Raw genomic sequence first — 25,393 nt, forward strand, 5'->3', positions numbered from 1 at the left:
ATTTTTAGAATCCTTGCGGTGCCTCCTCCTTCTGCACTCAGAGTGACAGAGTGGGGATTCAGCCTTGACGGGCCTGGCTGTAAAACTGTGGTGTAGACATTCAGGCTCAGGGTCAAGCCTGAACTCTGGGACCTCATGAGGGGGGAGGGTCCCAGAGCCTGAGCTTGAACGTCTATGCTAGTTTTACATCCCTGCAGCCTGTGAACCCAAGTCAGCTGACATGGACCAGCCATGGAAGTGTAACTGCCATGTAGACATACCGTTAGAGACACTTCTTTGGTAGTGTTCTTTCTCTCAATTACAACCACTGCTCCCCAACCCAGTGCTTGCCACAAAGTGTCAAAACTTTTCACCCCTGACTAAAACTTTGGGGGTGGGGGAGGAGGCTCGAGAGGGCAGCCTGGGGGGTACCCTGGGTGCTCGGGGGCAGGGTTGGTGGAGCTGGGGCAGGCTCCCTACCCGGCTCCTGGGAAGCAGTGACCCTAGCTCCATGTGCTGCTTCTGCTCTGCCCTGCCCCAAGCTCCGGTTCTGCAGCTGCCTTTGTCTGGGAACCATGGCCAATAGGAGCTGTTGGAGCGGTGCCTGGGGGTAGAGGCAGCAAGTGGAGCTAGGAGCTGAAGGAGGAGAATTGCTGTTGCGCTTCCGGGGAGCTCCTTCTTCCACCCCTCCACCCCCCTCCGGTAAGCACTGTTGGATGAAAACTTGTGTGTTGTGTCCTCTCTGATGTGTTAGTACTGTTTGTTTTAGTAGTTGTGACAATTGTTCAATGTTGGGGTAAAGTTATGTCTCTTGGACATTTTCGCGCACTTTGTGCTAAGGGTGGAAAAAGCTGACAGAATTTCATGTGAAATCCAGTTCCAGCTGGTGTCGCTGTGGAACTTTGGCATCCTGGTGCTTTTAAAAAGGATTCCATGACTGTTAGCTGTCTCTGTCCATCTGGGAGGCAGTTGAGTGTGGTTCCTTTGTGCAGCAAGAGACCAGCGTTGTCAAGGAGGGTGTATACCCTCTAATCGAACTTGTATGTCTGGTATCCTGCATATCCAGAGTCACCAACTTACCTGGATCCTGATCCAGTCCGATCCTGTGTTCCTCTTGCCTCAGTCCGAAATATGTCGTCAGGTGATTTAAGGTCCAGGCCCTCCGAACACCAGCTATGAAAGAAACAGCATTTTAACATCATCTGCCCAGAAGCCTCTGACAAAGTAGAGTATTGGGATGTTTTGGTTTCCTTTATTTTACTCTGTTACCATGAGAGAGGTATTTGGGGCCCAGGTTTAATACCCATAGGGGCAACCACAATTGTTTATCTGTTTATGGTTAACAGTTTTCCCCTTTTCTATCTTTGTTGCTCTTCCCAAATAAACTGTTTGCATTTTCTAAGAGCTTTGTTTCTCTCCTCTTCTTTCCTTGCATACAACATACGTAGGTGAGAGGAATGGACTGGATAGACACTTCACAGGCGACAGACCCCCTGGGTGCTGGTGAAAAATACCCCAATTACAGTAAATAGGGGGAACAGTAGAGATGACCTTTCTCCCTTTTATTTCACCACTTCTCTTATCCTCATTACAGCACCACTCCGCACTCCAACCTCCAGCCCTGAGCGCCCCCCACCACCAACTTCTGCTGTTGGGGGGCAAAGGACCCAAGACTGCCCCAGCAGCAGCTAGTGCGCCTGACCCAGGGGCTGCCCGAGCTGTTCAGGTGACCCCTGGGCCAGGCACACCCACCACTGCAGAAGTCACAGAGATCACGGAAAGTCATAGAATCTGTGACTTCTGTGACCTCCGTGACAAACATGGAGCCTTAGCCATGACTCAGTGCCATAGGGAAGGGTGTTGTCATAAGTAGTTAGTTAAGGGTTAAGTTCTACCTGTAAAGGGTTAACACAGACCTGGTGAAACACCTGACCAAAGGACCAATCAGGGAAGAGAAATTGAAAATCCCAGAGAGCGGGAACTTGGGTCTCTGTGTTCTTAGCCGTCTGGAACTACACCAGCCGAGATGCTTAATCAAGTCTGCTCATCTTTCTGAACTAATTTCTTTTATTCAAGCTAGTGAGTATTAGAAGTACTCTGTAATTTCATATAAGAATCCTGTGTCTGCAATTCTGTGTGTTTGTATTGATTATTCGTAATTTTGCCTGTATTGTTTGTACTGAGGAAAAGGGAGAAATTTCTCCAGGGATTAATAAGATTAGACCCTATGAATGTCTATCTTGTATTATAGAGATTGTGTATTTTTTTTCTTTTTTTTTATTCTTTTAATAAACTCTTTTAGGTTCAGGACTTGGTTAAGTTCCTTACCTGTGGATTCAGGGGAAGGAAGCTAGGCGCCACTCTGTGGAGACAAGGGTTGTCTCCAAGCAGAGAAAGCAGGGAAGGGAGAGGGAAGTGAAAGGAATCTTTCTCTCTCTGTGATTTGATCTGTGCTTCCCCAGGAAAGTCTCTGGAAGGAGGAGGGGGGAACAGAGGGGTGTCTCGATTCACCGAATTAAATCGAGTGGTGGCAGCGAGAAGGAAATCTACCCTACAGGTTAGGGTGGGGGGGAGAATACCTGCGGGTCCCCATCTTTGAACTCACAAGCTCAAAGTGGGGGTGAGACCCTAGGACAGGTGTACAGGGGGACCCCACTATACATTTGGGTTGCGTTCCTGAAAAGGGTGATGGATATCATAACAATGGATATCGGGGAGTTTTTCCCCATAAGAAATAATGGCCTGCCCCACCTCTTCCCATCCACTTCCATCCCCGCCCCACCTCTTCCTGCCCAGTTCTTCCCCCTCCTCCGAGCACACCCCGTCCCTGCTCCTCCTCCTCCTCCCTTTCAGCGCCACCTGAACGCCGGGGGAAGCACCCACAGAAAAGCCACACAAAAGGTGAAGCGATGGATATGTGTATCAGGACCAACATGAAGGCAGAACACCCTATTGCTGAGTGACGGATATGTGAAATGATGGATTAAGGGGAGACATATACTGTATCTTGACATTTCTCCAGTATGCGAGCTACACACTCCTTTAGAGTCCCATGCATTCTCTCCACTATCCCATTTCCTTGAGGATGGTACACAGGAGGTTTGTAAAGTACTGCACCAATATGCATGAGAGAGCCTTCACACTCTCTTAATACAAAAGGTGCCGCATGATCTGATACAAGGCTCCTTAGTAGGCCAAACATCACAAATGAAGTGGTTAGGCAAGAAAAGAGCCCCTGTGAGGTACCTTGTGAAATTTTGAATACAAAGGGGTAAGGTAAATAATAGTCTATAACGGTCAACAGTGTGTAGCCATGCAGTGCAGTTGAGGGGCCAGTAATACCCACTGCAATTCTCTGCCATGGTCTGTCTACGACTACCAGTTTCAAAAGGTCCAAAGGAGCAGTAGGTCTGTGCACTGGGCAGTGTAACATGTTTTTGTATATTAAATAGAGATTAAAAGTGTGTTGTGCTTTAAAATAAGTTATACTTTATGCCTTGACATTTGGTTAAGGTATATGACCATGTATTGGCTATGGAGTCTGAAATTCAAAATTGTGTGCCTGCCAAACAACAGCTTGACTCCATCTTTGTTTAGCTTCTTGTTGAAGTTTTCGTGCCCTTTTGGAACTTTATCGAGAAAGGCAGCTAATGGTCAGCACAGAACTGGTTCAAACAAGTTCCAGCAGGGGAGCTGCTAGTTCTACCTCAGAACCTTGATGTGCTTGTGCCTATTTAAACTCTGAGCACCTGCTGCCTAGTTGCTGTCCGTCCTAGGGGCAGCCACGGTACTGTTGTGCTTGTGCGGCAACATGGACCAGAAGATCATCACCTGAAAAGTAAAGGAAGACATCAGCATTAAGAACTATGACTGTGCTTACCAATCTCTGAATTCCACATGATGTTCGGAGAAAGGTATAGAGGTCCTGTTGATCACTCACCCTTGGGTGATTGCAGAGCCAGGCCTCTCTTCAGCATCAGCAGATCCTGTTGATCTCCTGCTAAGAAGCGGTTAAGACCCAGGGTCCATCAGTTACCTGTGACAATGGGGGTTGTACCAGCTATTGCCTATCAACACCTAGAAACGGTGCAGTATCTGGGGTATTTTGGGTTTTTTTTATTGCCGGGTACCTATTTGGTTGGGCCTGGGTTTTAAACCCAAACTGTCAAACCACATCTCACTGTTGTTTCTTATTAAGTTATCTGTTCAGATAAAAGCTGTTGTTTGTTTACTTTATTCTTCTCTCTTCTTTATCCATTTGCATCACGGGATAGGAAGATACACTATCTTTCCCTTCTAACCACCAGGTGATAGCTAAGGGTCCAAGATCCTGCTAATCAGCTTGTGGAAGCAGGGAAAGAATTAATAAGGATTTGAAGGGGATTTTAATGCATGTCAGTCAGTTAGCAAGAGTTAGGCTAGCTGTGACCCTAATGACGTGAGATTTGTAGAAGCGAAGATAGTGTGAGGCAGAGGACAAGAACTGTGTAAAAAGTTATTACGACCTTGCAACTTGATAACCAAATATGCAGGCTGGCGTCTTTTAGGAGTGAGACAAATAAGATAGCAGAAAGGCTTATGTATGTTTAAAGACACCAAAAACTTTTCTCTTTAGCATGTTGCAAAGTTCAACTGCTGTTCCCTCCAGCAACTACAGAGTCAACTTTTCACTTTCCTTTAAATCACCTGCTTTGTCTTCCAACAGCCACTTACCAATTCAAATCACCATTCCAAATATCCTCCTGAGTATTTGAAATCCTCATGCTTATATTCACTTACTCCTTCCTTCCACTATACCCTCAAAAGTTTCCAACCTGTTTTCCAATCTCTTTGTCTGTTGCCTGCCCGCCTGGGCCCGATCCTGTTTTTCTTGCTGAACCGTCCCTTCCATGGGTACTAGCTTGTTCCACTACCAGTTTAGCTAGGAGGGTGGGCTTCTCAACTAGCCCCCACCCTTCTGGTCTTTTCCCTAAAACATTTCTACTCACAAGACTACCCGAGTCCTCCCTAGTAAGGCTTGCCACCTGGGCAAAAATGGGTAAAGGCCATTTACTTAACACATAATCCAAACCCCTTTAGGGGGTCTACCCAGAGACCCACCCATTTGTCTGCTGACACTTAAACAGAAAAGAAAATTACACAGAAAGCAGAGAGAATTACAGTCTAAGCCAGATTTTTCTACTTCTATTACATTGTCCGTTACAGGGGGCAGGACAGAAGGATCTCAATACAACCTCAGAGCTTCATCGCACACATGGCTTCCACCCTGAGGAATTACGAACGAGAAGTTCAGATCTGCCCACACACCTAACGCCCAAATGAACAGAGCAGAAAAACAACAGTAACCGGTTAAACAGAACAGAACCAGATAGTGCACCAGAACCAGATAATGTTTCCTTATTCTATTAGGGCTCACCTTTAATCATGCAATTCTTAACATATAACACCAACAGTACCAAACAAAGCAAACATAAAATAACAAGGGTAAAACAGATAGATGGTGTAAATTCTGCAGGGCTCCCCCATTCTTAATTGCTCACCAAACTGTGACAAATATCTGTTACCAATTTATCCCTCATGTCAGGTGATCAGGCTGACACTGCAGGAGGTTGGGGGAAGAAAACACACCATATAACCAAATTTGAAAGCTTCATTAAAAATAATAAAACAACAATGGAGAGTGTTGGGAACGCTCCCACATCACTCGGGAAAAATATGAATGCTCCAAGCCTTAAGCCACTTTAATACTCACACATGTCCAGACTGGCTACGTCTGTGTATAACGTTCAGAGAAGGGAAATAGGTGGACGGGAGAATATCCTGTATACAGCTTGTTCAGAATTTCCAACATACTTCTGCTCTTGGGATGGCTGTTCTTTTACACCCTGGAATCTCCTGCGGTGTCTCTTTCAGAGATTCCAGTTCAGGTCAACTTCCTGTGGCTTTTCCAGTGTCACCAAGCCACACCAGCTACAGGGTCGCAGAAGCACACTGCTGGATCTCACTGGAAAGTTAAGCTTTGCAAATGTAATTTCAGTTCTGTAACTTGTATTGCTTTTGGTTTGCCTCTGTCTCTATTTTTCCACAATCAGCTGGGGCTGAAAGCAGTTTTTCTTTGCACTAGCATAGTCTGTGCTGATTCTTGACCTTGAACACAAAGCAACTTCTCTTTATCTCTGGGCTAAGCTGAATTTCAAATTAACCCGTTCCTAGACAAATTGCTCACACTGTGTCAGAGGCTTTTCTTTGGTGATTAAAAGCTCCTCTGAGATGTATGATCTTATCTGGATTGAAGGTACCTTCTAATGGACATTGTTTAGATGGATCTTCACGCGTGTACAGATTCCAATCATTTAAATACCTGCAGGTTTTAGGACCATCATGTACGTACATGTAATATGCTGGGGTACCCTTAGGGCGTGAGGTGGAATGTTTAGACTGTCCCTTACCCATTTTCCACTTACACACACAGAGAGGGTGCCCTGTCCGCGCTAGCGGCTCAGAAACTAAGGATCTCTCCCTACAGGGCACTCACACAGGAGAGACTAACGAGGATGACCATGACTCTCCTACACCTCCCTTCAGCAAAGAGCGTCGGCTAGTCTCTGGGAGACGGCACCGCTTACTCTGATTGCATCCAGAGAGATGATCAGACTGTCAGTAGCCCACACGGAAAGGAAGGGGGGGAGGGAAGATGGGTTCACACACTCCTAGACCCAGGAAGCTTCCTCGCCGGACGATGCCAGGCCGAGTCAGCCCACCATGGGTCGGATCTCCTAAAGATCCACTAGTTACCGGGCTTGCATTAGAGTAGTCCTGATCACGAGCCTTCGCTTCATAGGGTACTCTGGGCGTCTTCCGATAACAGTCACTCACACTGGTGTATACACACACACACACACACACACCAAGGCCTCATTTTTTTTCCCCTCTTTTTTTTCTTTACCTTCGGTGGTTTTTTTTTTTTTTTTTTTTAAACCACGATGCATCTTTACCTGGTCCGGACCAATACCATGAGGCGGTATGACAACCCCTCTTGAGGCAGTAAAAACCCCTCAACACCGGTGCATTCTAATGCATTTACCTTATGCATTACCTTATGCATTACCTTGTTGGCCAACTCAGCAGTTCCCAATACTGCTATAAACTAACCTTGTTGGGGCCTTTCCCCAATACCACTCTGCATCTGATCTTGCTGCACAGTCAATAAGTTCAGATGGCGTGAGCCCAACAGAAACAGACGTCCTCACGGACAGTCCTCCTCCGATACCCCAATAGAGATTTCAAAAGGTCTCATACCTCTCATGTGGCGCCATGGGGTTCGAAGGGGAATGATCCGTAGTAGCCGTCTGTGGGTCCGTGGGCGTTGCCATCCCGGACGAGCCCCCAAATTGTCAGAGAAAAACTCAGTTCTCGCTTTTTCGTTTGGGTGCAGCAAAATCAAATACTTTATTATTTCTCCAGTAATTACAATGGAGGGAGAGAGTGCCATAGAACACAGGGTCGCCCCAGTCCCGGACAGGTCTCTCAACTGGTAAACAATTACAGCAAGCCTTTATACCTTTGTTACAAACAATTTCTAGCAATAATACAGACGGTAAAAAGCAACAAATACATTTTGTTTATACATAAGCCTTTCTGCTATCTTATTTGTCTCACTCCTAAAAGACGCCAGCCTGCATATTTGGTTATCAAGTTGCAAGGTCGTAATAACTTTTTACACAGTTCTTGTCCTCTGCCTCACACTATCTTCGCTTCTACAAATCTCACGTCATTAGGGTCACAGCTAGCCTAACTCTTGCTAACTGACTGACATGCATTAAAATCCCCTTCAAATCCTTATTAATTCTTTCCCTGCTTCCACAAGCTGCAAGATATAGATGGCCTATACCATTCTCACCAACATAGTTAATGTTGCAGGATTAACAGCAGTGTCAGCATGTCTTCATGTGATGCTCAATGTCTGAATGCAGCCATCACCACTAAGCATATCTGTGCAGAAGTTCCTTCAGCTTCGTAACTCCTTCATGACCCACATCCAGGACTATTTGTTGCAACACCAAATTATCACCAGGGTTCCTCTACATAAGTTATGAAAAGTAGCACATGTGTTTGCCATGAGCTTGGAATGAATTTTTGGAATGTAGACAAAGTTATCTTAAGGACTGGGTCCATTTGTTCCACTTGTTTCAGGGGGAGGGATAGCTCAGTGGTTTGAGCATTGGCCTGCTAAACCCAGGGTTGTGAGTTCAATCATTGAGAAGGCCACTTAAGGATCTGGGGCAAAAATTGGTCCTGCTAGTGAAGGCAGGGGCTGGACTTGATGACCTTTCAAGGTCCCTTCCAGTTCTAGGAGATTGGTATATCTCCAATTATTACCTTATTACCACTTGTACAGCACAGATCACCTTGCACATGTCAGGATCTTGAAGAGTGGTGTCAGCGGTCCACCCTAAGTCAAGTAGTTAAGATTGGCCTATCTTTCAGGAGCAGAAACTAAACCAAAAGGGAGTCGTTGATAGCAGTATCTCCCAAAAGGCATGCTAAAAGTCAGTAACAACTGTAGTGTTATTTTGACACATATAATTTGCAGAATTTTAAAATATTATGTGCAGAATTTTTAATTTTTTGGCGCAGAATGCCCCCAGTCATCACATAAGGAGAAAAGGATGATAGAACACATATGGGAAAGTAACACAACTCTAGCTTATTTAAAATATAAATTTTTGGAAGAGAGTTAAAGAAAAGGGGAGATGTGGGGAAAGAATAGACTAAAAGCAGAAAGTGCTGCATATAAGAAGAGAAATAGATTAGAGGGCCAGATTCTGATACCCTTATTCGAATTGGGTAGCAACGTACTCCCTGAGTAGAATCATAGACTTTAAGGTCAGAAGGGACCATTATGACCATCTAGTCTGCCTGCACAATGCAGGCCACAATCTCACCCACCCACTCCTGTATCAAACCTGTGTCTGAGCCATTGAAGTCCTCAAATCATGGTTTAAAGACTTCAAGGTGCAGAGAATCTTCCAGCAAGTGACCCGCGCCCCACGCTGCAGAGGCAGGCGAAAAACCCCCAGGGCTTCTGCCAATCTGCCCCAGAGGAAAATTCCTTCTAGAGTTCAGAGGGACTTCTCACCAAATAAAGTTCTATTGTATATGAGTAAAGGAACAGAATCTGGTCTAGTGAAAGCAAATGGAAGAAGAGCAGAAAAGAAAACACCAGATAAGAAAAGGCAAAAAATACAGACTTTAATAAGTGAATTGTGTTTTAATGTATACTTGCTACCAATGGAACATTAATGTTTGTTTTTAGGCATATGACAGATTAGCAAGGAATGTGTTTTGAAAAATAGTTAGTGTTTTTTTTCCCCCTGGATTTCATAGAATTAAGTTATAGGAAACCTCTCTAAATCCATGTCAGAGGGTGGACTGGGTCTTTAAGGGTATATCTACACAGCATTTTGGAACCTGCAGAAGTGAGCATCCCAACCCAGGTTGACACACTGAGGTTAGTGGGGCTTATGCTAGTGCCCTAAAAATAGTTGTGTACACAGCACTTTGAAGTTGCAGCTTGGGCTCTAAAGCCTAAGGGCGGGGCGGGTGCTTTATTTGGGGATGGTTGGTATTATTTGTTAATAAATGCAGATTCCAAGGAGAGTATTATTGGCCATAAGAAAGCCTTTAGCAAAGTCCTTAAGGGGCCCTGAAGAAGTCAGAACAGAGGCAGGGTGCTGTAGAGTGACTTTTGGCCATCAGGGGACGCTCAAGGGGTGGCTGACCCTGTAACTATCCATGTTTGCATTGAGGAAGATTTATTATTAAAAAAAATCCCATGTCATGGGGGGGAACTGAATCTTTGAGGCACTGAGTGCCCTCATCAGCTTTCTTCAGTGGACTTCCACCATCCGTGGTTTTTCAGTTAAACTTCACCTCCCATTGGTGTCAGAGACATTCAGCACATGACTGGATCAGATACTTGGACAGTTTTATGTTTGTTGTAGTGAGGCACAGCTCTGCTATCAGTCACCGATTAATACTTCTTAAACTATCATTAAATGTGCTGATGTCAAAAGAAATTCTGTGACTTAGCTTCAAATAAATACTTCTGTTTAGTTTTTATCTATGGTACATGTAAAACCATCTAATTCATAAACATCAAACAGCAATAGAGTTAGCAGAAAATAAGAACAAAGCAAGGAATCATTTGTAACACTGAATGTAATCAATCTTGGTGAGTTTTCACCAAATCTTCTGAGAAGAAAGGCTCCTCTAGTGGGTCATCTAGTCTGTATTCCTGCATCATGTCAGGATTGATTCCATTATTGTTAAATCATATTCCATATATTGATGTGTATAGTCTCACCAAGAAGCTTATTTAACAACTTATCTTGGAAGCTTGTTCCACTGCCCAGCCATTCATATATTTATTGTTTTCCCTAATATTTAACATTTTCCTAGATGCAGCTTGTCTGTTATTTCTGCACGTGCAAGGTCACACCGCATGGAGGATGCTATTTAGCTCTACGAAATGGTGTCCTCTGCACAGTGTGACTTGTGAGGCCATGTTGTGTGCAGGATGCTATTTTGTAGAGCAAAATGGAGTCCTCCATGCACTGTGACTTCACATTCACTGTATATGCGAGGTCATACTGTGTGGAGCAAAATGGCATCCTCCGCACACTAGGAATTCCTTCAACCCCATCTGCTGATGGCATGGCTCATTTGGGGTTGCCACCCAAAGTTTGGGAACCGCTGGGCTAATTGATATCTTTGCATATTTTCAGACAATTACGTCTCCATTTTATCTGCTTCTTCTGGACAAAGCATGCCTAGTTCTCAGAACTTTACCTCATAGGTCTTATTTTCCAAACCCTGCATTTTTGTTGCTCTCTCAGATTATCTCTGTTAATATCTTTATATTATTTTTAAAGATGGAACCCAAAACTCAGTACAGTACTTCAGTTGAGTCCTAACTATTGTCTAAAAGAGTTGAATACTTACTTGTGCATGTTTACATATTCAACTCCTGTTATGGATGGATGACCTTTAGCTGCAGTTAAAATGAAAAACTTGAAACTATTTGAAATGAACTTCCTGAAACACATTTCTGACTGACCAAAGTTTTCAGTAAGCATGTGCTAAGCTTTTGTAGAACCATAATACTCATCTGATAAATGCATCCAAACTGTGGCACTCAAAAAGCTACCCAAACAGCATTCAGGTTCAAATTCACCACCTGCCCACCACCTCTTCTATCCAAAAGTTTATTGAGTTGTGTGTGTCGTGATTAACACATGAGGAGGATATTGTGTGGGCCCTCTGCACGTGGGTGAATTTCACTTTTAATAACTAAGGCCTCAATCCTGTAAATGCATATATATATGTGCTTAATACATTGCAAACACTTACACAAATACTTGAAGTCAATGCGATAATTGGGTGCTTATGGTTAAGCATGTGTGTGAATGTTTTCAGGGTCAGGACTTAAGGTGGTTTCTGATAGCCTGAAATATGGATAGTGTCTACTCTTTCTAAACCTCATGGAGAACAGCTTTCAGTAGCCATGCACTGAAACTGTCACTTCTCTGTGCCAAAAGGCATTACATTTCTTTATTTTGAAATCCACTGCTATAACAAAATATGATCTGATTTTTCAGAAGCATAGATTCCAAAATGGGAGCACATATGTTTGCCTGATTAATTCATGGAATCACTGTGATATCATACCTAGTCGTGGGAATTGCATGCATAAATTGCCAATCATTGAAAGAGCATATCGTCACTGAGTGAAAAAGCATGTTGCCATAAGAAGGCCTCATCTCACTTCAGCACTGTTCTGCTAACTGGATACAACAATAATTATTTGTATTTCTATTTCCATCTGAAGTTTTCAAAGAACTTCACGCTTCATATGTAATACATTTCATGTATTAATGTTCCCATTTCTGAAAGGCTGAACAGGCAAAGAGAGGATAAGACCCAGGTTTTTCAAAAGTGTTAACTGAATTTGGGTGCCTCACCTTTTTAGTGCCCAACTTCAAACGCATGGAGTATGATTTTTCAGAGATGCTGAGTAACCACAGTTCATATTGACTTCAGTGGTGCTGTGGATAGTGTTAACTCCTCTGCCTCAGCAAGAGATTGTTTTGTTGGAGCTTAAGCTTCCCTTCCCTTCCCTTCCCTTCCACGCCAGTTTGTCTAACTCACCAGCAAGATCCTTGAGACTCTGCCAGTGTAAGCCTTGTGGGTAACATTCATAGGGTTGTCATGTGTCCTGGCAGATTTACTGATTAGACACCAAAAATCCAGTTACTGCTGGCAGAGGGGGAAGTGACAGCCTGTCACTCGGCCCTGAAGAGGCGGTTCCCACAGCAGCAGGCATGTACCGGCTCGGGTGGCCCCTTTGAGGAGCAGGGTTTGCAGGTCTCCAGCAGAGGACAGAGTGTGGTGGCCCATGGCAAGCAGAGTAAGGGGTTCCCAGCAGGCCTGGAAGATTCCCCGGGAGGGAAGGAATTTGAGCTGCCCTGCCAGCCAGTGCTTCCCCCAGCCGCGCTCTCAGGCCGCTCCTGGGCAGGGAAGGGGGCTGCTGGGCAGGCAGCACAGAGGGAGGTGGGAGATTACTGTGCAGGAGGGCCGTGTCCTAACTCGCCAGCAGGGCTGCCTGGCTGCTCCGATGCAGCTGCAGTGCTCTTCTGACCTGCACTCCCAGGCAGCTTGCTGGAGCTGGGGTTTGCAAGTCCCTTGGGGCTGCTCACATTGGAGTTAAGGCGGGAGAGCAGCAAGTGACAGGGGGAGGGGTAGAGAGGAGTGACCTGGGGGTGGGGCCTTATGGGAAAAGGCAGCTTCAGGTTTTCAGAAATTAGAAAGGTGTCAACCCTAAACCCCAGTTCCTCAGTACCCCAAAGATGTCTCTCTACAGTGTCCACTGGACACTTATAGAAATTACTAAAGCCGTTTCCTCCAAAGAGACAGTGTACAATTTTAAACAGCACAGAGATGTTTTATAGTAAAACTAAAAATGAGTTTTACTAAAGAACATAGGTTTAAGTGATACTAAACAAGAGGAAAAGGGACAGTGTGATTACGAACAAAATAAAAAACAACATGCTAAAACTTAACTTTTGCAAGCTACAGTCTTTGCCTAAGCAGCTGTCTCACTTGCATCAAACTATCAGCATCTTTAGCTCCTCAGGCAGGAGGATCCACTGTTCACAGAATCAAAGGGTGTTGCCCTCTTCATCGTCTAAGTGGTGGGTAACAAAGGAGTCCCTTTTCTTCCCTCATTTAGGCCAGAAAACCTGCTTGGTCCATGCAGACAAGTAAACCCACATTCCTTTGTCTAGGGGCGGGCTTGTTTATTAACTGCTTCCAAAACATGTTTTCAGAACACATTTCCAGCACCCTGCTAACTCTTCATACACAATCCATGCATACATCACACAATGATATTCATGACCAGCATGTCACCAGTTTTCAAATAATACTTTACAAGCCACTGTTTGGATAAGCATTCTGACAACAATGTGTTGGGTGTAGTGCGTTTGTCAGACCTGCTGGGATTTATTATTACATAACAATGTGTCCTTTGCCAGTTGGCATAAAGGGATTCTAGGGTCATGCTCTCATGTCTTGCTTATCTAGAAACACCATTTTAACACATTGGCAAAATCACTTCAATTCAAAATGTTGTTAAGAAGTAGCAATAACTTATTCTAATTTTTTTTAGAGAAAGCAGTACAATCTATTTAATAATTCTATCAACCAGAAAAGTGTATTAATAAAGCTTATTATCTGAATCAAAAAGACACTACAACAACTGAAAATTAAACTTGAAACTAAAATCTAGAAGTGAAAAGTACATCTTAATTATGAACTGCAGAAATGGCTTGTTGGGCGAATTGTGCAGAGGCAGGAGAATTAGAAATGCAGTATTAATTTTACCAGTATTATAATCTCATGTTCATAGCTAGCTGTAAAAGCTATTAATCAATTGCTCTAACCAATCAAGTGTAAAAGTTTGCAGACTATGAATATGTTTTATTTTGCCATTAAGCATCACATGTGCTGGAATATTTGTCCAGAGTTATGTGAGTACTGAAACAGCAGAGCAAACTGGTGAAGTAATAAAAATTATCCAACTGCTTAGGCTTTTAAAAATGTGCTACCTGAGTTATTTCACTATCTGACAGAGAACGAGAGATTTGCTAAGCTATTTCCTAGGAAAGTTACCTTGAGGTATAAATAATGGTCACATATTTATGCATATAAATGCTCCTCTGGTCCTGGAACCAAGGAACTGCTCATGGACTTGGACCTGAGAAACAGAAAGCAATACAATAGGAAATGGATATGGTCCTATTGGCACATGGCATTTCCACCAGCATAGAACTTGTATGTATAGTTGGATGATTCCGGAAGGGAAAAGCTTCACCTACACCTTCCTGTGGCAGATGACTTTGACTTAGAACTGGATAAGGACTAAGAATCTATTGGGCGGGGTACAGGGGGGAGGGAGGGCAGGGAAAGAAGGGCAGGTGAGTGATGAAATGGATTGGGTTGGGAAGCAGAGGGATTTGGAGTTGGAGTGGGAGAGAAGTATGCCTGGTGAAGAGGGAGCTATTATTGATGGATTTGTAATGCTGTGTAGAGTGCATGTTTTTTTCCTTCCTCCTTGGGCTGGCTAATCCTTACCAAAATCCACAGAACTGAATTGCATAGTGTTTGAGTGAGGGGCTCCTACTGCTCTGGGGAAGAGATTGCTGAGAAAACAAACAGTAATGCCTCTCCTCCTCCAACACACACAGTACTCATTCACACTTACTGGCCAGATCTGACTGGAATTTGTGCCAGTTTCATATCCCTTGTGTCTCATAGCAGAGTAGAAGAGACAGCCTGTAATGTGGGACTCAACAATTACTGTCATCTTTGTTTCTTTCTCAAATCCAGGGCTGGAGCGCCCATGGGGAAAAAATGGCGGTGGCCCCCCTATCAGCCCCCCTCTGCTCCCCCTTGCTTGCTGCCTGCTGGTGGCCCCACTGATCAGCACCTCCCCCGCCCGCCCACCGTGATCAGCTGTTTCGTGGCTCGCAGGAGGCTTTGGGAGGCTGGGGGAGGGGTGAGGGCGGAACAGGGTGGGAAGAGGCTGGGCGGGCATGGAGCAGGGATGGGAAGAGGCAGGGTGGGGGAGGGGCCTTGAAGGAAGGGGTGGAGTGGGGGTGGGGGCAGGGCCTGGGACAGAGCCAGAGGTCAAGCACCCCAGGCACATTGGAAAGTCAGCTCCTATGCTCAAATCAAAACCTTTACTGTAACTGGTATTCTACTAGTATGCCACCCTAACAGACACTAGGGAAGAGTGAATTGCCCATTATTCAGATCCAGAATAAAATACCCATTGCCTTCAATATGAGCCAGATGAGGTTCTGACTGCTGTTGATAAAGTTTCCCCACTCTTAGATTTCAAGAACCTTCCATTCTTTAAAACAGTTCTATACACTTTTGTGTCTTCATTACAGTAAGATTCTCATATAATTGTGCTCTTGCTGGTGCTGCTGTTGTTGCCATGGTTATGTCCTCAACATATTTCTCAACAGGAATTTCCACCCCAGTAATGTGTATGTAACAATAAGATTGTTTTTGTTCAAGAGGTTGTAAAGGATAAAGAGGTAGGTATAAAGGAAGATGGCATGTGGTTTCCATTTCTTGGCAGCAGAATACATTGAATAAAAGGAAGTGCTTCAATTTCTCAGCTTAAATATTCAGTCCCCTGTTCAAATTACTGTCAAATATGCAACATGACAAGAAACCTGATTGTCTGCATTTAAATAATTACTCAATAATTTTTTATTATTATTATTATCCTTGAGCACGGCAAAATAGTGGTTCCACAAGTATGATCCAGTGGACTAAGAATCAGAAAATCTGGACTCTGCCACTGAAATAGTTTGACCTTGGTCACTTCACTTCCCCCCAGTTTTTCCATCTGTAAAAAGGGAAGAATGATAATTAGATTCCTTTATAAGGTGTGAGTGAGCTCTGTAGATGAAAAGTGCTATATAATAGTTTAGTATTATTTCACATTTATTCTGTCAAAATGTTACACAATGGTGCAAAGAGACAAGATATAACACGTGTGTGTGTGTGTGTGTATATATATATATATATAGAGAGAGAGAGAGAGAGAGAGAGAGAGAGAGAAAGAGAGAGATCCTGTGACTGTCCTGGGTACAAAGATGGGACAATATGCAGCAAAGTTAATGATACATGTATTCTAAAACTGTATGTGAGCTCAGGAGAGATTCCTTTTATTCTTTCTCAAAGCAGATGTCATTGCTTCTATCTTACCTGTGTTAGGTACTTCGAAGGTGCCTATGATCTTGGTATCTAAGGGCCTGATCCTATTCCCACTGAAGTCCGTGGCCTAATTCTCAGTCACGTTCGTGGTTCAGTATCAAACCTTGAAAGCTGATTTTATCTCTTGTCATGTACCTTATACAGATAACAGTTTAGTCTGAAGGTGAAGGGAGAGGGAAGAGCTGATGAAAGTTGCTGATGAAAGAACATCTGGAGCCTGAGGAAAGAAAGCCTTGAGACCTTCAACACCATCTATTACAACATCCCGCATTAAAGTGATTTTTTTTCTTGCCTTGATAACACATTTAATGCTATTGCAAACTGTGAAGTTGTTGAGTCCCAAATTTAACCTGCCTTTAAAGTTGCATGTATAGCCCTAACTCTGCTCCACTTACAAAAAAGTACTATGAATTTATATAACATAGGGACACATATTCCATTTTAGCATATTTGAAAATTAATTGTCCTCACATTGAATGAACAGTTAGAGCCAGCTTCTGCCATCCTTGTTTATTCTGAGTAGTACTGACTGTTACACTTTCTTGGGTTGCCCAGGACTGAGTCCCATGTTACTGCCCTGCCTCAGAGAGACAGAGGCCTGGTCTACACTAGGACTTTAATTCGAATTTAGCAGCGTTAATTCGAACTAACCGCTCAACCGTCCACACCAGGAAGCCATTTAATTCGAACTAGAGGGCTCTTTAGTTCGAATTTGGTACTCCACCCCGGCAGGTGGAGTAACGCTAAATTCGACATGGCTAGTTCGAATTAGGCTAGGTGTGGATGGAAATCGAACTTAGTAGCTCCGGGAGCTATCCCACAGTGCACCACTCTGTTGACGCTCTGGACAGCAGCCCGAGTTTGGATTCTCTGCCCAGCCACAGAGGAAATGACCCGCGAAAATTTGAATTCATTTTCCTGTCTGGGCGGTTTGAATCTGACGTTCTGGTTGCACATCGGGGCGAGCTCCGCAGCACCGGCAGCAATGCAGAGCTCTCCAGCAGAGGAGTTCATGTAATCTCTGAATAGAAAGAGGGACCCGGCATAGACTGACCGGGAACTCTTCGATCTGATCGGTGTGTGGGGCGAGGAGTCTGTGCTTTCGGAGCTGCGCTCCAACGAACGGAATGCAAAGACCTACGAGAAGGTCTCCAAAGCCATGATCCAGACAGAGGATACAGCCGGGATGCAACGCAGCGCCGCGTGAAAATCAAGGACCCCAGACAAGCCTACCAAAAAATCAAAGCGGCCAACGGACGCTACGGAGCCTGCCACCACTGCCCCACCAGTGACCATGGACTCTGATGATGGGACAGTGTCGACGGACAGTTCCTCGACGATGTTCACGGACGGGGAAGATGAGGAAGGGTTTGTGGAGGACGAGGCAGGCGATAGCGCTTACAACGCTGGTTTCCCCGACAGCCAGGATCTATTCATCACCGTCACGGAGATCCCCTACCAACCCTCCCCGGCCAGGAACCCGGATCCTGAATCAGGGGTAGGATCTGTCGGTAAGTGCTTTAACCATGTTAACTTTTATTCTTAATATAACAGGAATCTGAAGTGTGTGAAAAGGAGGTCTCTGTATATATGGTGATAGAACAGAAATCCTCCTGGGAGAACGCCACGAAGCTCTCCTGCCGTTAATCGATAAGCATCAGCAGGAGGTTCCTGGGGAGAGCTGCCTTATTTGGTGCTCCGTGGTAGCACACTTTTCCGCGCGAGGCTTTCACGCGGTATTCAGGGAGCACTGCCTCCCAGAGCACGGCTGCATAGGTCCGTGGTTCGTGCTAGATTTCACGCAGCATGCGCTCTCTATCTCCTTCAGTGCCCGTCCTCACGGTGATCTCGCTCGGAGACTCCTGCATCTAAGTAGGGGAAGAAATGTTACGTTACGCCTGGTCCAAAGTATTTTTAATAAATAAACGGACAGACGGCATAGCACAGACTCAGCATGCAGCTGCGTGACGAGCGTAACGGAAAGCCAAAGAATCAAATGGACGCTCATGGAGGGAGGGGGGAACGAGGACGCAAGGTATCCCACAGTTCCTGCTGTCTCCGAAAAGCATTTGCATTCTTGGCTGATCTCCAAATGCTTCTAGGGTCAAACACAGTGTCCGCGGTGGGTCGGGGCATAGCTCGGCAATTTACGCAGCCCCCCGACCCCCAGAAGTTAAAGGGAAAACAATCCTCTGTTGACTCTTTTACATGTCACCGTATCTGTACTGAATGCTGCAGATAGACGCGATGGTGCAGCACTCAACACCAACATCCTTGCTCCCCCCACGCTATGGATGGCTGATGGTACAATAAGATGGAAATCCATCCTCATCATCAGCCTATTGGCACATGGGGCAGTGCAAAAGGACTGGTAACCATAACGACCGTACCAACTTGCTTGGAACAGGTCGGTCAAGGCCGCCTGTTGCTAATTTTTCATGGTAGATGGTGCAGTATGGCTGGTAACCGTCCTCATCATTGCAACAGGGGGCTGAGCTCCATCAGCCCCCACCCTTCATTGTAAAGAAAAGATTCAATTGCCCCTGGACTAGCAGAGGGATGAGTGGCTCCCTCCTCCACACCCCTTAATGTCATCTCTGGACTATCATTGCAGCTGGAGGCTTCCTTCCACTCATTTCTCACAAACGACTACCTGTGTCTTATTCATGCATTCTATATTACTTCATCACACAAGTGGGGGGACAATGGTATTGGAACCCAGGAAGGCTGGGGGAAGAACGGAATGAACAGCTGGGGTTGTTTCAGGAGCACACCCTGTGAATAGCGTTCAGCTCAAAATTTATGCAGGATTGGACAGAGAGCAGCTGTGGTCTCTGGTTGTATGATACAGTGGTTCTCTAGTACACTTGCCCATAATCTAGGCAGGACTGATTCTATTTTTAGATACCCAAAAAGGAGGGATTGACTCGGGGAGTCATTCCCAAATTTTGCTTTTGCGCCCCTGGCTGATCGACCAGGGGCACTTATGACAGCACCAAATGGCGCAGTGCAAAAGGACAGGTAACCATGACCATCTTATTACCGTCTTCTTACCAGTTCATGGTATGGTAGACGGTGCAGTATGCCTGGTAACCATCGCTGCTGTCATGCAAAAGCATAAGCATGCTGCTGTGTAGCGCTGCTGGTCCGCCTCTGTCAGCGGCATCCAGTACACATACGGTGACATATACAAAAGGCAAAATAGGGTCCATTGTTGCCACGCTATGGCGTGTGCCAGGGCATTTCATGGAAAACGTGCTCGAAATGATTGTCTGCCATTGCTTTCCCGGAGGAAGGAATGACTGGCGACATGTACCCAGAATCCACCGCGCAAATGATTTGTGCAACAGCAGGCACAGGGGTCTCAACAAAAAATTCACAGAGACAGCCTAGACTCAGTTAATTGTTCGCAAAAAAGTATCATTGCAAGGAATTAACTAACTGTTTCCCATCTCACAGCTTCCACTGTCTCCAGACCTGCCACAGCATCCACCTCGCAGAGGCTGGCGAAGATTAGGCGGCGAAAGAAAAAGACAAGGGACACGATTTTCGATGAATGTGTGGGCTGCTACCTAGCCGAGGCGGACCAGCAGAGGCAGTGGAGGGAGAAAGTCTCTCTGTACCAGCGCTCACACAGCGAATGGGAGGAGAGGTGGCGTGAGGAACACAAGCAGGCGACTCAAGCAATGCTTGTACTACTGAGGGAGCAAACGGACACGCTCCGGCGACTTGTGTATGTTCTGCAGGACCGCTGCAGGACAGAGCCCCCGGCAGTATCTCTGCAACTGCCCTCCCCCGCCACAAAGTCACATTCCCCCCTCACCTCAAATAACCAGGAGGATGCCCGCCCTGGGCCGTGAATACTGTCACTGCACCCCAGCAGAGTGCTCAAGTAACCAAAAGCTCTCCTACCCTACATTTGCATAAGTCCTTCCCTTCCGGACTCAAACAAGTCCCAATCCCAGTCCCATCCCATAACTGTGTACTTAAGTAATAAAAATACTTTGCTGTTAAGTACTGTTTCCGTCATGTTTCTTCACTGAAGACTGTGTTTGAATGGGGTGCGTGGGGAAGTGCGTTGCTAATTGCATAGGACAGGCACCTTTCGCAGGGTACAGACACGGGGGCCGGATCAGCAGCGGGTAACACACACAGTGCAATCAGCAGGCACCGTGGTCGGTATGGGAGGTGGTTTCCAGGTTCTGTGTGGGCGGTGGGGATGTGACTTTTTAGCGGGGGAGGGCAGGTACAGATCTTATACAGCGGTCCTTGTCGTGGACCGCTGAGTCACGCAGCAGAGGAATCTGTATCCGTCCTCCTCCGCCACAAGGCCACATAGCCCCCCGCACACAGAATCCCAAAAAGGAGGGATGGCAGGCTCCGTTGAAACAAGCAGTCCGGCAATGCGGACCGCTGTAGGAGCAGGAGTCTGTCATTCCTTGAGTTTAGAGGCGGTCTTTACATCAGCGCACACCCTACCCACCGCAGTCTGCGTTCCAGTTTCGACCCTTTAACGAAAAGTCATGAATAAAGAAACCTCTCCTCAGTAACAGTGTGACATGTATTTTATTTTTACACGTGTCTTGGAAGTGGAGGAAACGGGGAGAACGGGGTATTTAACCGAAGAGGAGAGTCAACAGTAACTGGGTAAAGAAACAGGGGCAGGTTCAGCTTCTCTGTAAAGAAACTGAACAGTCACAGGTCACGCTGCTCGCTGGTATTTAAAGAGTTCCTTGTCGCTGTCCCAGGCGCCTGTATAGGGCTTCATGAGCAAGTGCATTAGCGGGCAGGCTGGGTCACCGAGGATCACTATAGGCAAATGCACATCCACAACAGTTATTTCGTGGTACGGGAAGAAACTACCTTCCAGCAGGCGTCTGAGCAGCCCACAGTTCCTGAGAACACACGCATCAGGAACCTTGCCCGGCCATACGACGTTCATGTTGGTAAAACGTCCCCTATGGTCCCCCAGTGCTTGCAGAACCATTGAAAAGTAGCCCAATTTCTCAGCAGCTGAATGTGGAAGAGGTGGACGATAAAGTGCGAGGAGGAGAAAACGGCGAGGATCGCAGCGGGCTCCATGCTTGCAGTGCTGTGGCGTCCACGCTGTCACTGACCAGAAAAGTGCACGAACAGATTGCCCGCAGGCGCTTTCAGGGAGGGAGGGAGTGAGGGCGTGATTGACGGTTCAATGACGACAGTTACCCAAAACCACCCTCGACACATTTTTTCCCCCAGCAGGCATTGGGGGCTCTACCCAGCATTCCAATGGGCAGCGGGGACTGCGGGAACTGTGGGATAGCTTCCCACAGTGCACCGCTTCGAAAGTCGACGCCGGCCCCGTTAATGTGGACTCAGAAGTTCGAATTAGTGTATTTAGTATGGATACACAAATTCGACTTCATAAGGTCGAATCCACAAATTCGAATTAAGTAGATTCGAAATAGTCCTGTAGTGTAGACAAGGCCAGAGAGACTTGCTGGTGCTAAACTGTGTGTCAGCTCCCTGTGTGTCACCTCCAGTCTGTTAGTATCATGATCAGGTCGTGGACAGTCAGACCTAGTGGTCAGAGCAGGAGTCAGGCTGAGTTGGGTACCAGAGGGCAAAACAGGAGTCAGGCATCACGAGGCAGGCAGGGTCAGAAGCCGGAGTCTGGGATCTCGTGCATGCAGGGTCTGAAGCAAGACAGGTGGGCAGTGTATGTTGTTGCTCAGACAACTGCCTGTCATGGCTTCCTGGGTTAAGTACAGGTGTCGGGCGATCAGTGGGCTGTGAGGAGCTGCCACTCAGGTCCCACAGGGTGGCACTTTCTGTTGGTCCCAGCCTCAAAAGTCCTCCTAGCCTAAGCCTCCAGTGGTGATGTGGAGGCATCAGTGGTCCAGATCTCCTAGAGTCCCATGTTCTAGCCCTGCAGATTCTTATATCATCTCCCTTTCAAGCCCCACTTTGGGGTGGTGCTGATCTAGGCTTGTCTGGGTGACCCTTGTGGAATTCTTCAAGCAGGTCAGGGCCATGGACATGGGAGGCAGGCTCCCAAGTGCACTTTTCAGCACCATAACCTTCCCAGTCCGCTAGCTTGTACAGGCAGCTGGGAATCGAGGATGGCATGAACTTCATATTCCTTTTGGTCCTGGATTTCAACTGGTGGAGGCAGTAGTCAGGGAATGGGTTCTCGATGTAGGGCTTCAGAAGGGAAACCTGGAAAACTGGGTGTGTTTTGAGAGATGGGGGAATCTGGGGTTTGAATGTGTCTGGGTTAATCTGCTGGCAATCAGAAAGGGTCCCAAGAATTGCTGGTCCAATATGTGGGAGGGTTGCTTGTTCTGGAGTTGTTTGATAGTGAGCCATGCCTTCCAGCCTACTGTAAATACTGGAGCTTCTTGTCACCGATGGTCTGCAAGCCTCTTGTAGGCCTTCTTTGCCCCTTCTAGGTGGTTGTTGAGTTCTTTCTGAATCAGATACATCTGTTGAACCCAGTTGGTGGGTGCATTCCGACAGGCTGCTGGTAACACCCGGTGGAAAGGGCGTGGAATCCTTAATTAGCGAAGAAGAGGCTCCGACTCATAGAGGCATGCTCAGCATTATTGTAGGAGAACTCTGCAAATGGCAGAAATGTGGACCAGTTGTCCTGATGATAATTTATGAAACACCTCAAGTACTGTTCCAGTAGTTGGTTCACCCATTCTGTCTTTCCATCTGTTTGGGAGTGGTATGCAGTGGAGGTGGGTATCTGGATGTCCAGTAGCTTGAACACTTCATCCCAAAACCAAGAGGTGAACTGTGGGCCTTGGTCAGAAACTATGTAGTCTGGAAGTCCATGGAGCCAAGCCATGTTGTGCAGTAGGAGTTGGATGGTAGTCTCAGAGAGGGCAGCTGGTTGCAGAGGATGAAGTGGGGCATTTTGGTCAGGCAGTCCACACCATCAAGACTATTGTGTGGCCATCAGACGATGGGAGCTCCATGATAAAGTCTAGGCTGATGGAGGACCACTTGCTAAGGTGTCAAGTCAGGGCATCTTGATATGTGCACAGCACTGGCAGGAGTCCCCATATGCTTGGACCTCAGCCCACATTCGGGGCCACCAGAAAAAATGGGCAACCATGTGGGAGGTCTCCCAGCAGCCAAAGTGACCTGCCATGGACATCATGGCACAGCCATAGCACCTCCAGTTGGGGGAGCCCTGGGGCACATATATGTGCTCGTCAAAGTACATTATTCCATCCTGCATGTAAAAGTACATCTTAGCCCCACAATGGCAGGGGCCATGTCCCTTGAACAAATGGATCTTCCTTTGAGACAGACTGGATGAGAGCAGGTCTTGCTTGATTGTGGCAATGGCAAAGGTACCAGACTTGAGGCAGGGGGCTCGGAAGTCGGTTTTTCACTTCCCCAGTAGTATTTCCCCTTCCGAGATAGAGCATTAATTTTCTCATTTTGCCTTCTCAGGTGGTAGGTAATCGTAGACTCGAACCGAGAAAAGAACAAGAACAAGGGCTGTGGTGAAGGCAGCCTTTAGCTGGTCAAAAGCTAGCTGATCTTCAGGCGGCAAAGCAAAGTGCATGGCTTTGAACAGGAGGGAAGTCACGGGGGTTATTAATTGAGAGAAGTCATCAATGAATCTCCTATAAAAATTTTCAAAACACTGAAGTTCCTGGAGTGTCTGGGGTGTTGTCCAGTTACAGATGGTTTCCACCTTCTGCAGATCCATCTGGATTCCCTCCAGGGATATGATGTACCCCCAAAATTCAATGGTGGCCCAGTCGAAGTGGCACTTTTCAAGTTTGGTGTACAACCCACGCTTCTGTAGTCTCTCCAGGATGGACCAGACATGATGGTAGTGCTGCTCCAGGTTCTCAGAAAATACCAGTAGATTGTCAAGTAAGATAATCATGTAATGATCCATAATATCCCAGAACACATCATTTACAAAATGTTGACAAGTTGCAAGGATGTTCGTCAAGCCAAATGGCATCACCAAGTATTTAAAGTGCCAATATCGGGTACAAAAAGCAGTCTTCCATTCGTCACCAGGTCTTATGCACATTAAATTAGATCTTCAGGGGGGCATGCACTTTTGTGAAGCTCCTGGCTGTCCTCAGGTGGTCCAGCAGTTCCAGAATGAGTGGCAAGGGGTACCATTTATGTATAGTCACTTGGTTCGCAGAGGCATAATGACCCATCTTTCTTCACAACAACAACTGGTGCCGTGTCTGGCAAGGTAGACTGCTGAATGAAGCCCTTGGTAAGGTATTCCTGGATATACTCATGTAGCACTTTCAATTCTGGTTCAGACATAGAATATAGCTGTCTGTGTGGCAACTTTGCCTGGGCTGTAGGCCTATTGGGAAGTTGTAGACTTTGTGGGGTAGTGAGTCTGCATTCTCCTTCTTGAACACATCCAGGCAGTCATGATATTCATCCCGGAGCTGCTCCCACATGGCTAACTCCTGCCATCTCTGCTTCTGAGGGTCTCTTCCCGCCCTGGGCTTGGGTCACTTAGGGGTTGGTTGCTTCATTGGGGCATGCTTTCTGACAGTATTCAGAGGAGAAGCTAATGTTCCTCTGCCACCAGGAGATGCATGGATTGCACTGTTCAAACCAAGAAATGTCAAGAGTTATCAGGAGGAACAGGGTACAGATCACATCAAAGCAGATTGGTTTTGGGTGCCCTTCCTCTAAGAGGACGGTCTCCTAAATCACTGGTCTGGATGATAGGGGTGATCCGCTAGGTCTGGTGCAGATTTTGGTCAGAGGGGGATCTGCAGGGTTTTGGTTGCCTTAACATCCATAAAATTGGCAGCAGCCCCAGAGTCTATCTTTGCTAGTTGAGAGGGAGGGTCTGCTGCACCTGCCTCAAGACCTGCAACTGCAGAAGCAACTGGAAATGCAGGGAGATATCCTGGTTCCCAGGTCGAGTTCTACTTGAGGGTGGGGGTGGGGGTGGTTCTGAAGGATGGAGCTCTAGTGGTGCCCAGGCTGTACCCCTCTTTTGGACCTGGGCTTATCTGTTTCCCCAAGTTCTTTCAAGCTGGGCAGGTGGCCAGGGCATGTCCTGGTCCCC

The 25,393-nt window shown here is 46.3% G+C and overlaps 2 long non-coding RNA genes across 2 annotated transcripts; one reads left to right on the top strand and one right to left on the bottom strand.

The window, feature by feature from the left end:
* Positions 1-574: 574 nt before the first annotated feature.
* LOC123372677 lies at positions 575-15,425 on the bottom strand. Its single transcript, XR_006580402.1, has 4 exons — positions 15,371-15,425; positions 14,212-14,296; positions 3,729-3,810; positions 575-1,152 (listed from the first exon to the last, which is right to left on the bottom strand). It is a non-coding gene; the product is annotated as an uncharacterized LOC123372677 (long non-coding RNA).
* Positions 15,426-15,523: 98 nt separating this feature from the next.
* On the top strand, positions 15,524-23,806 carry LOC123372676. Its single transcript, XR_006580401.1, has 3 exons — positions 15,524-15,644; positions 16,477-16,607; positions 23,779-23,806. It is a non-coding gene; the product is annotated as an uncharacterized LOC123372676 (long non-coding RNA).
* Positions 23,807-25,393: the final 1,587 nt, after the last annotated feature.

This window comes from Mauremys mutica, chromosome 6, assembly GCF_020497125.1.
Source record: "Mauremys mutica isolate MM-2020 ecotype Southern chromosome 6, ASM2049712v1, whole genome shotgun sequence".
Classification (NCBI taxonomy): domain Eukaryota; kingdom Metazoa; phylum Chordata; order Testudines; family Geoemydidae; genus Mauremys; species Mauremys mutica.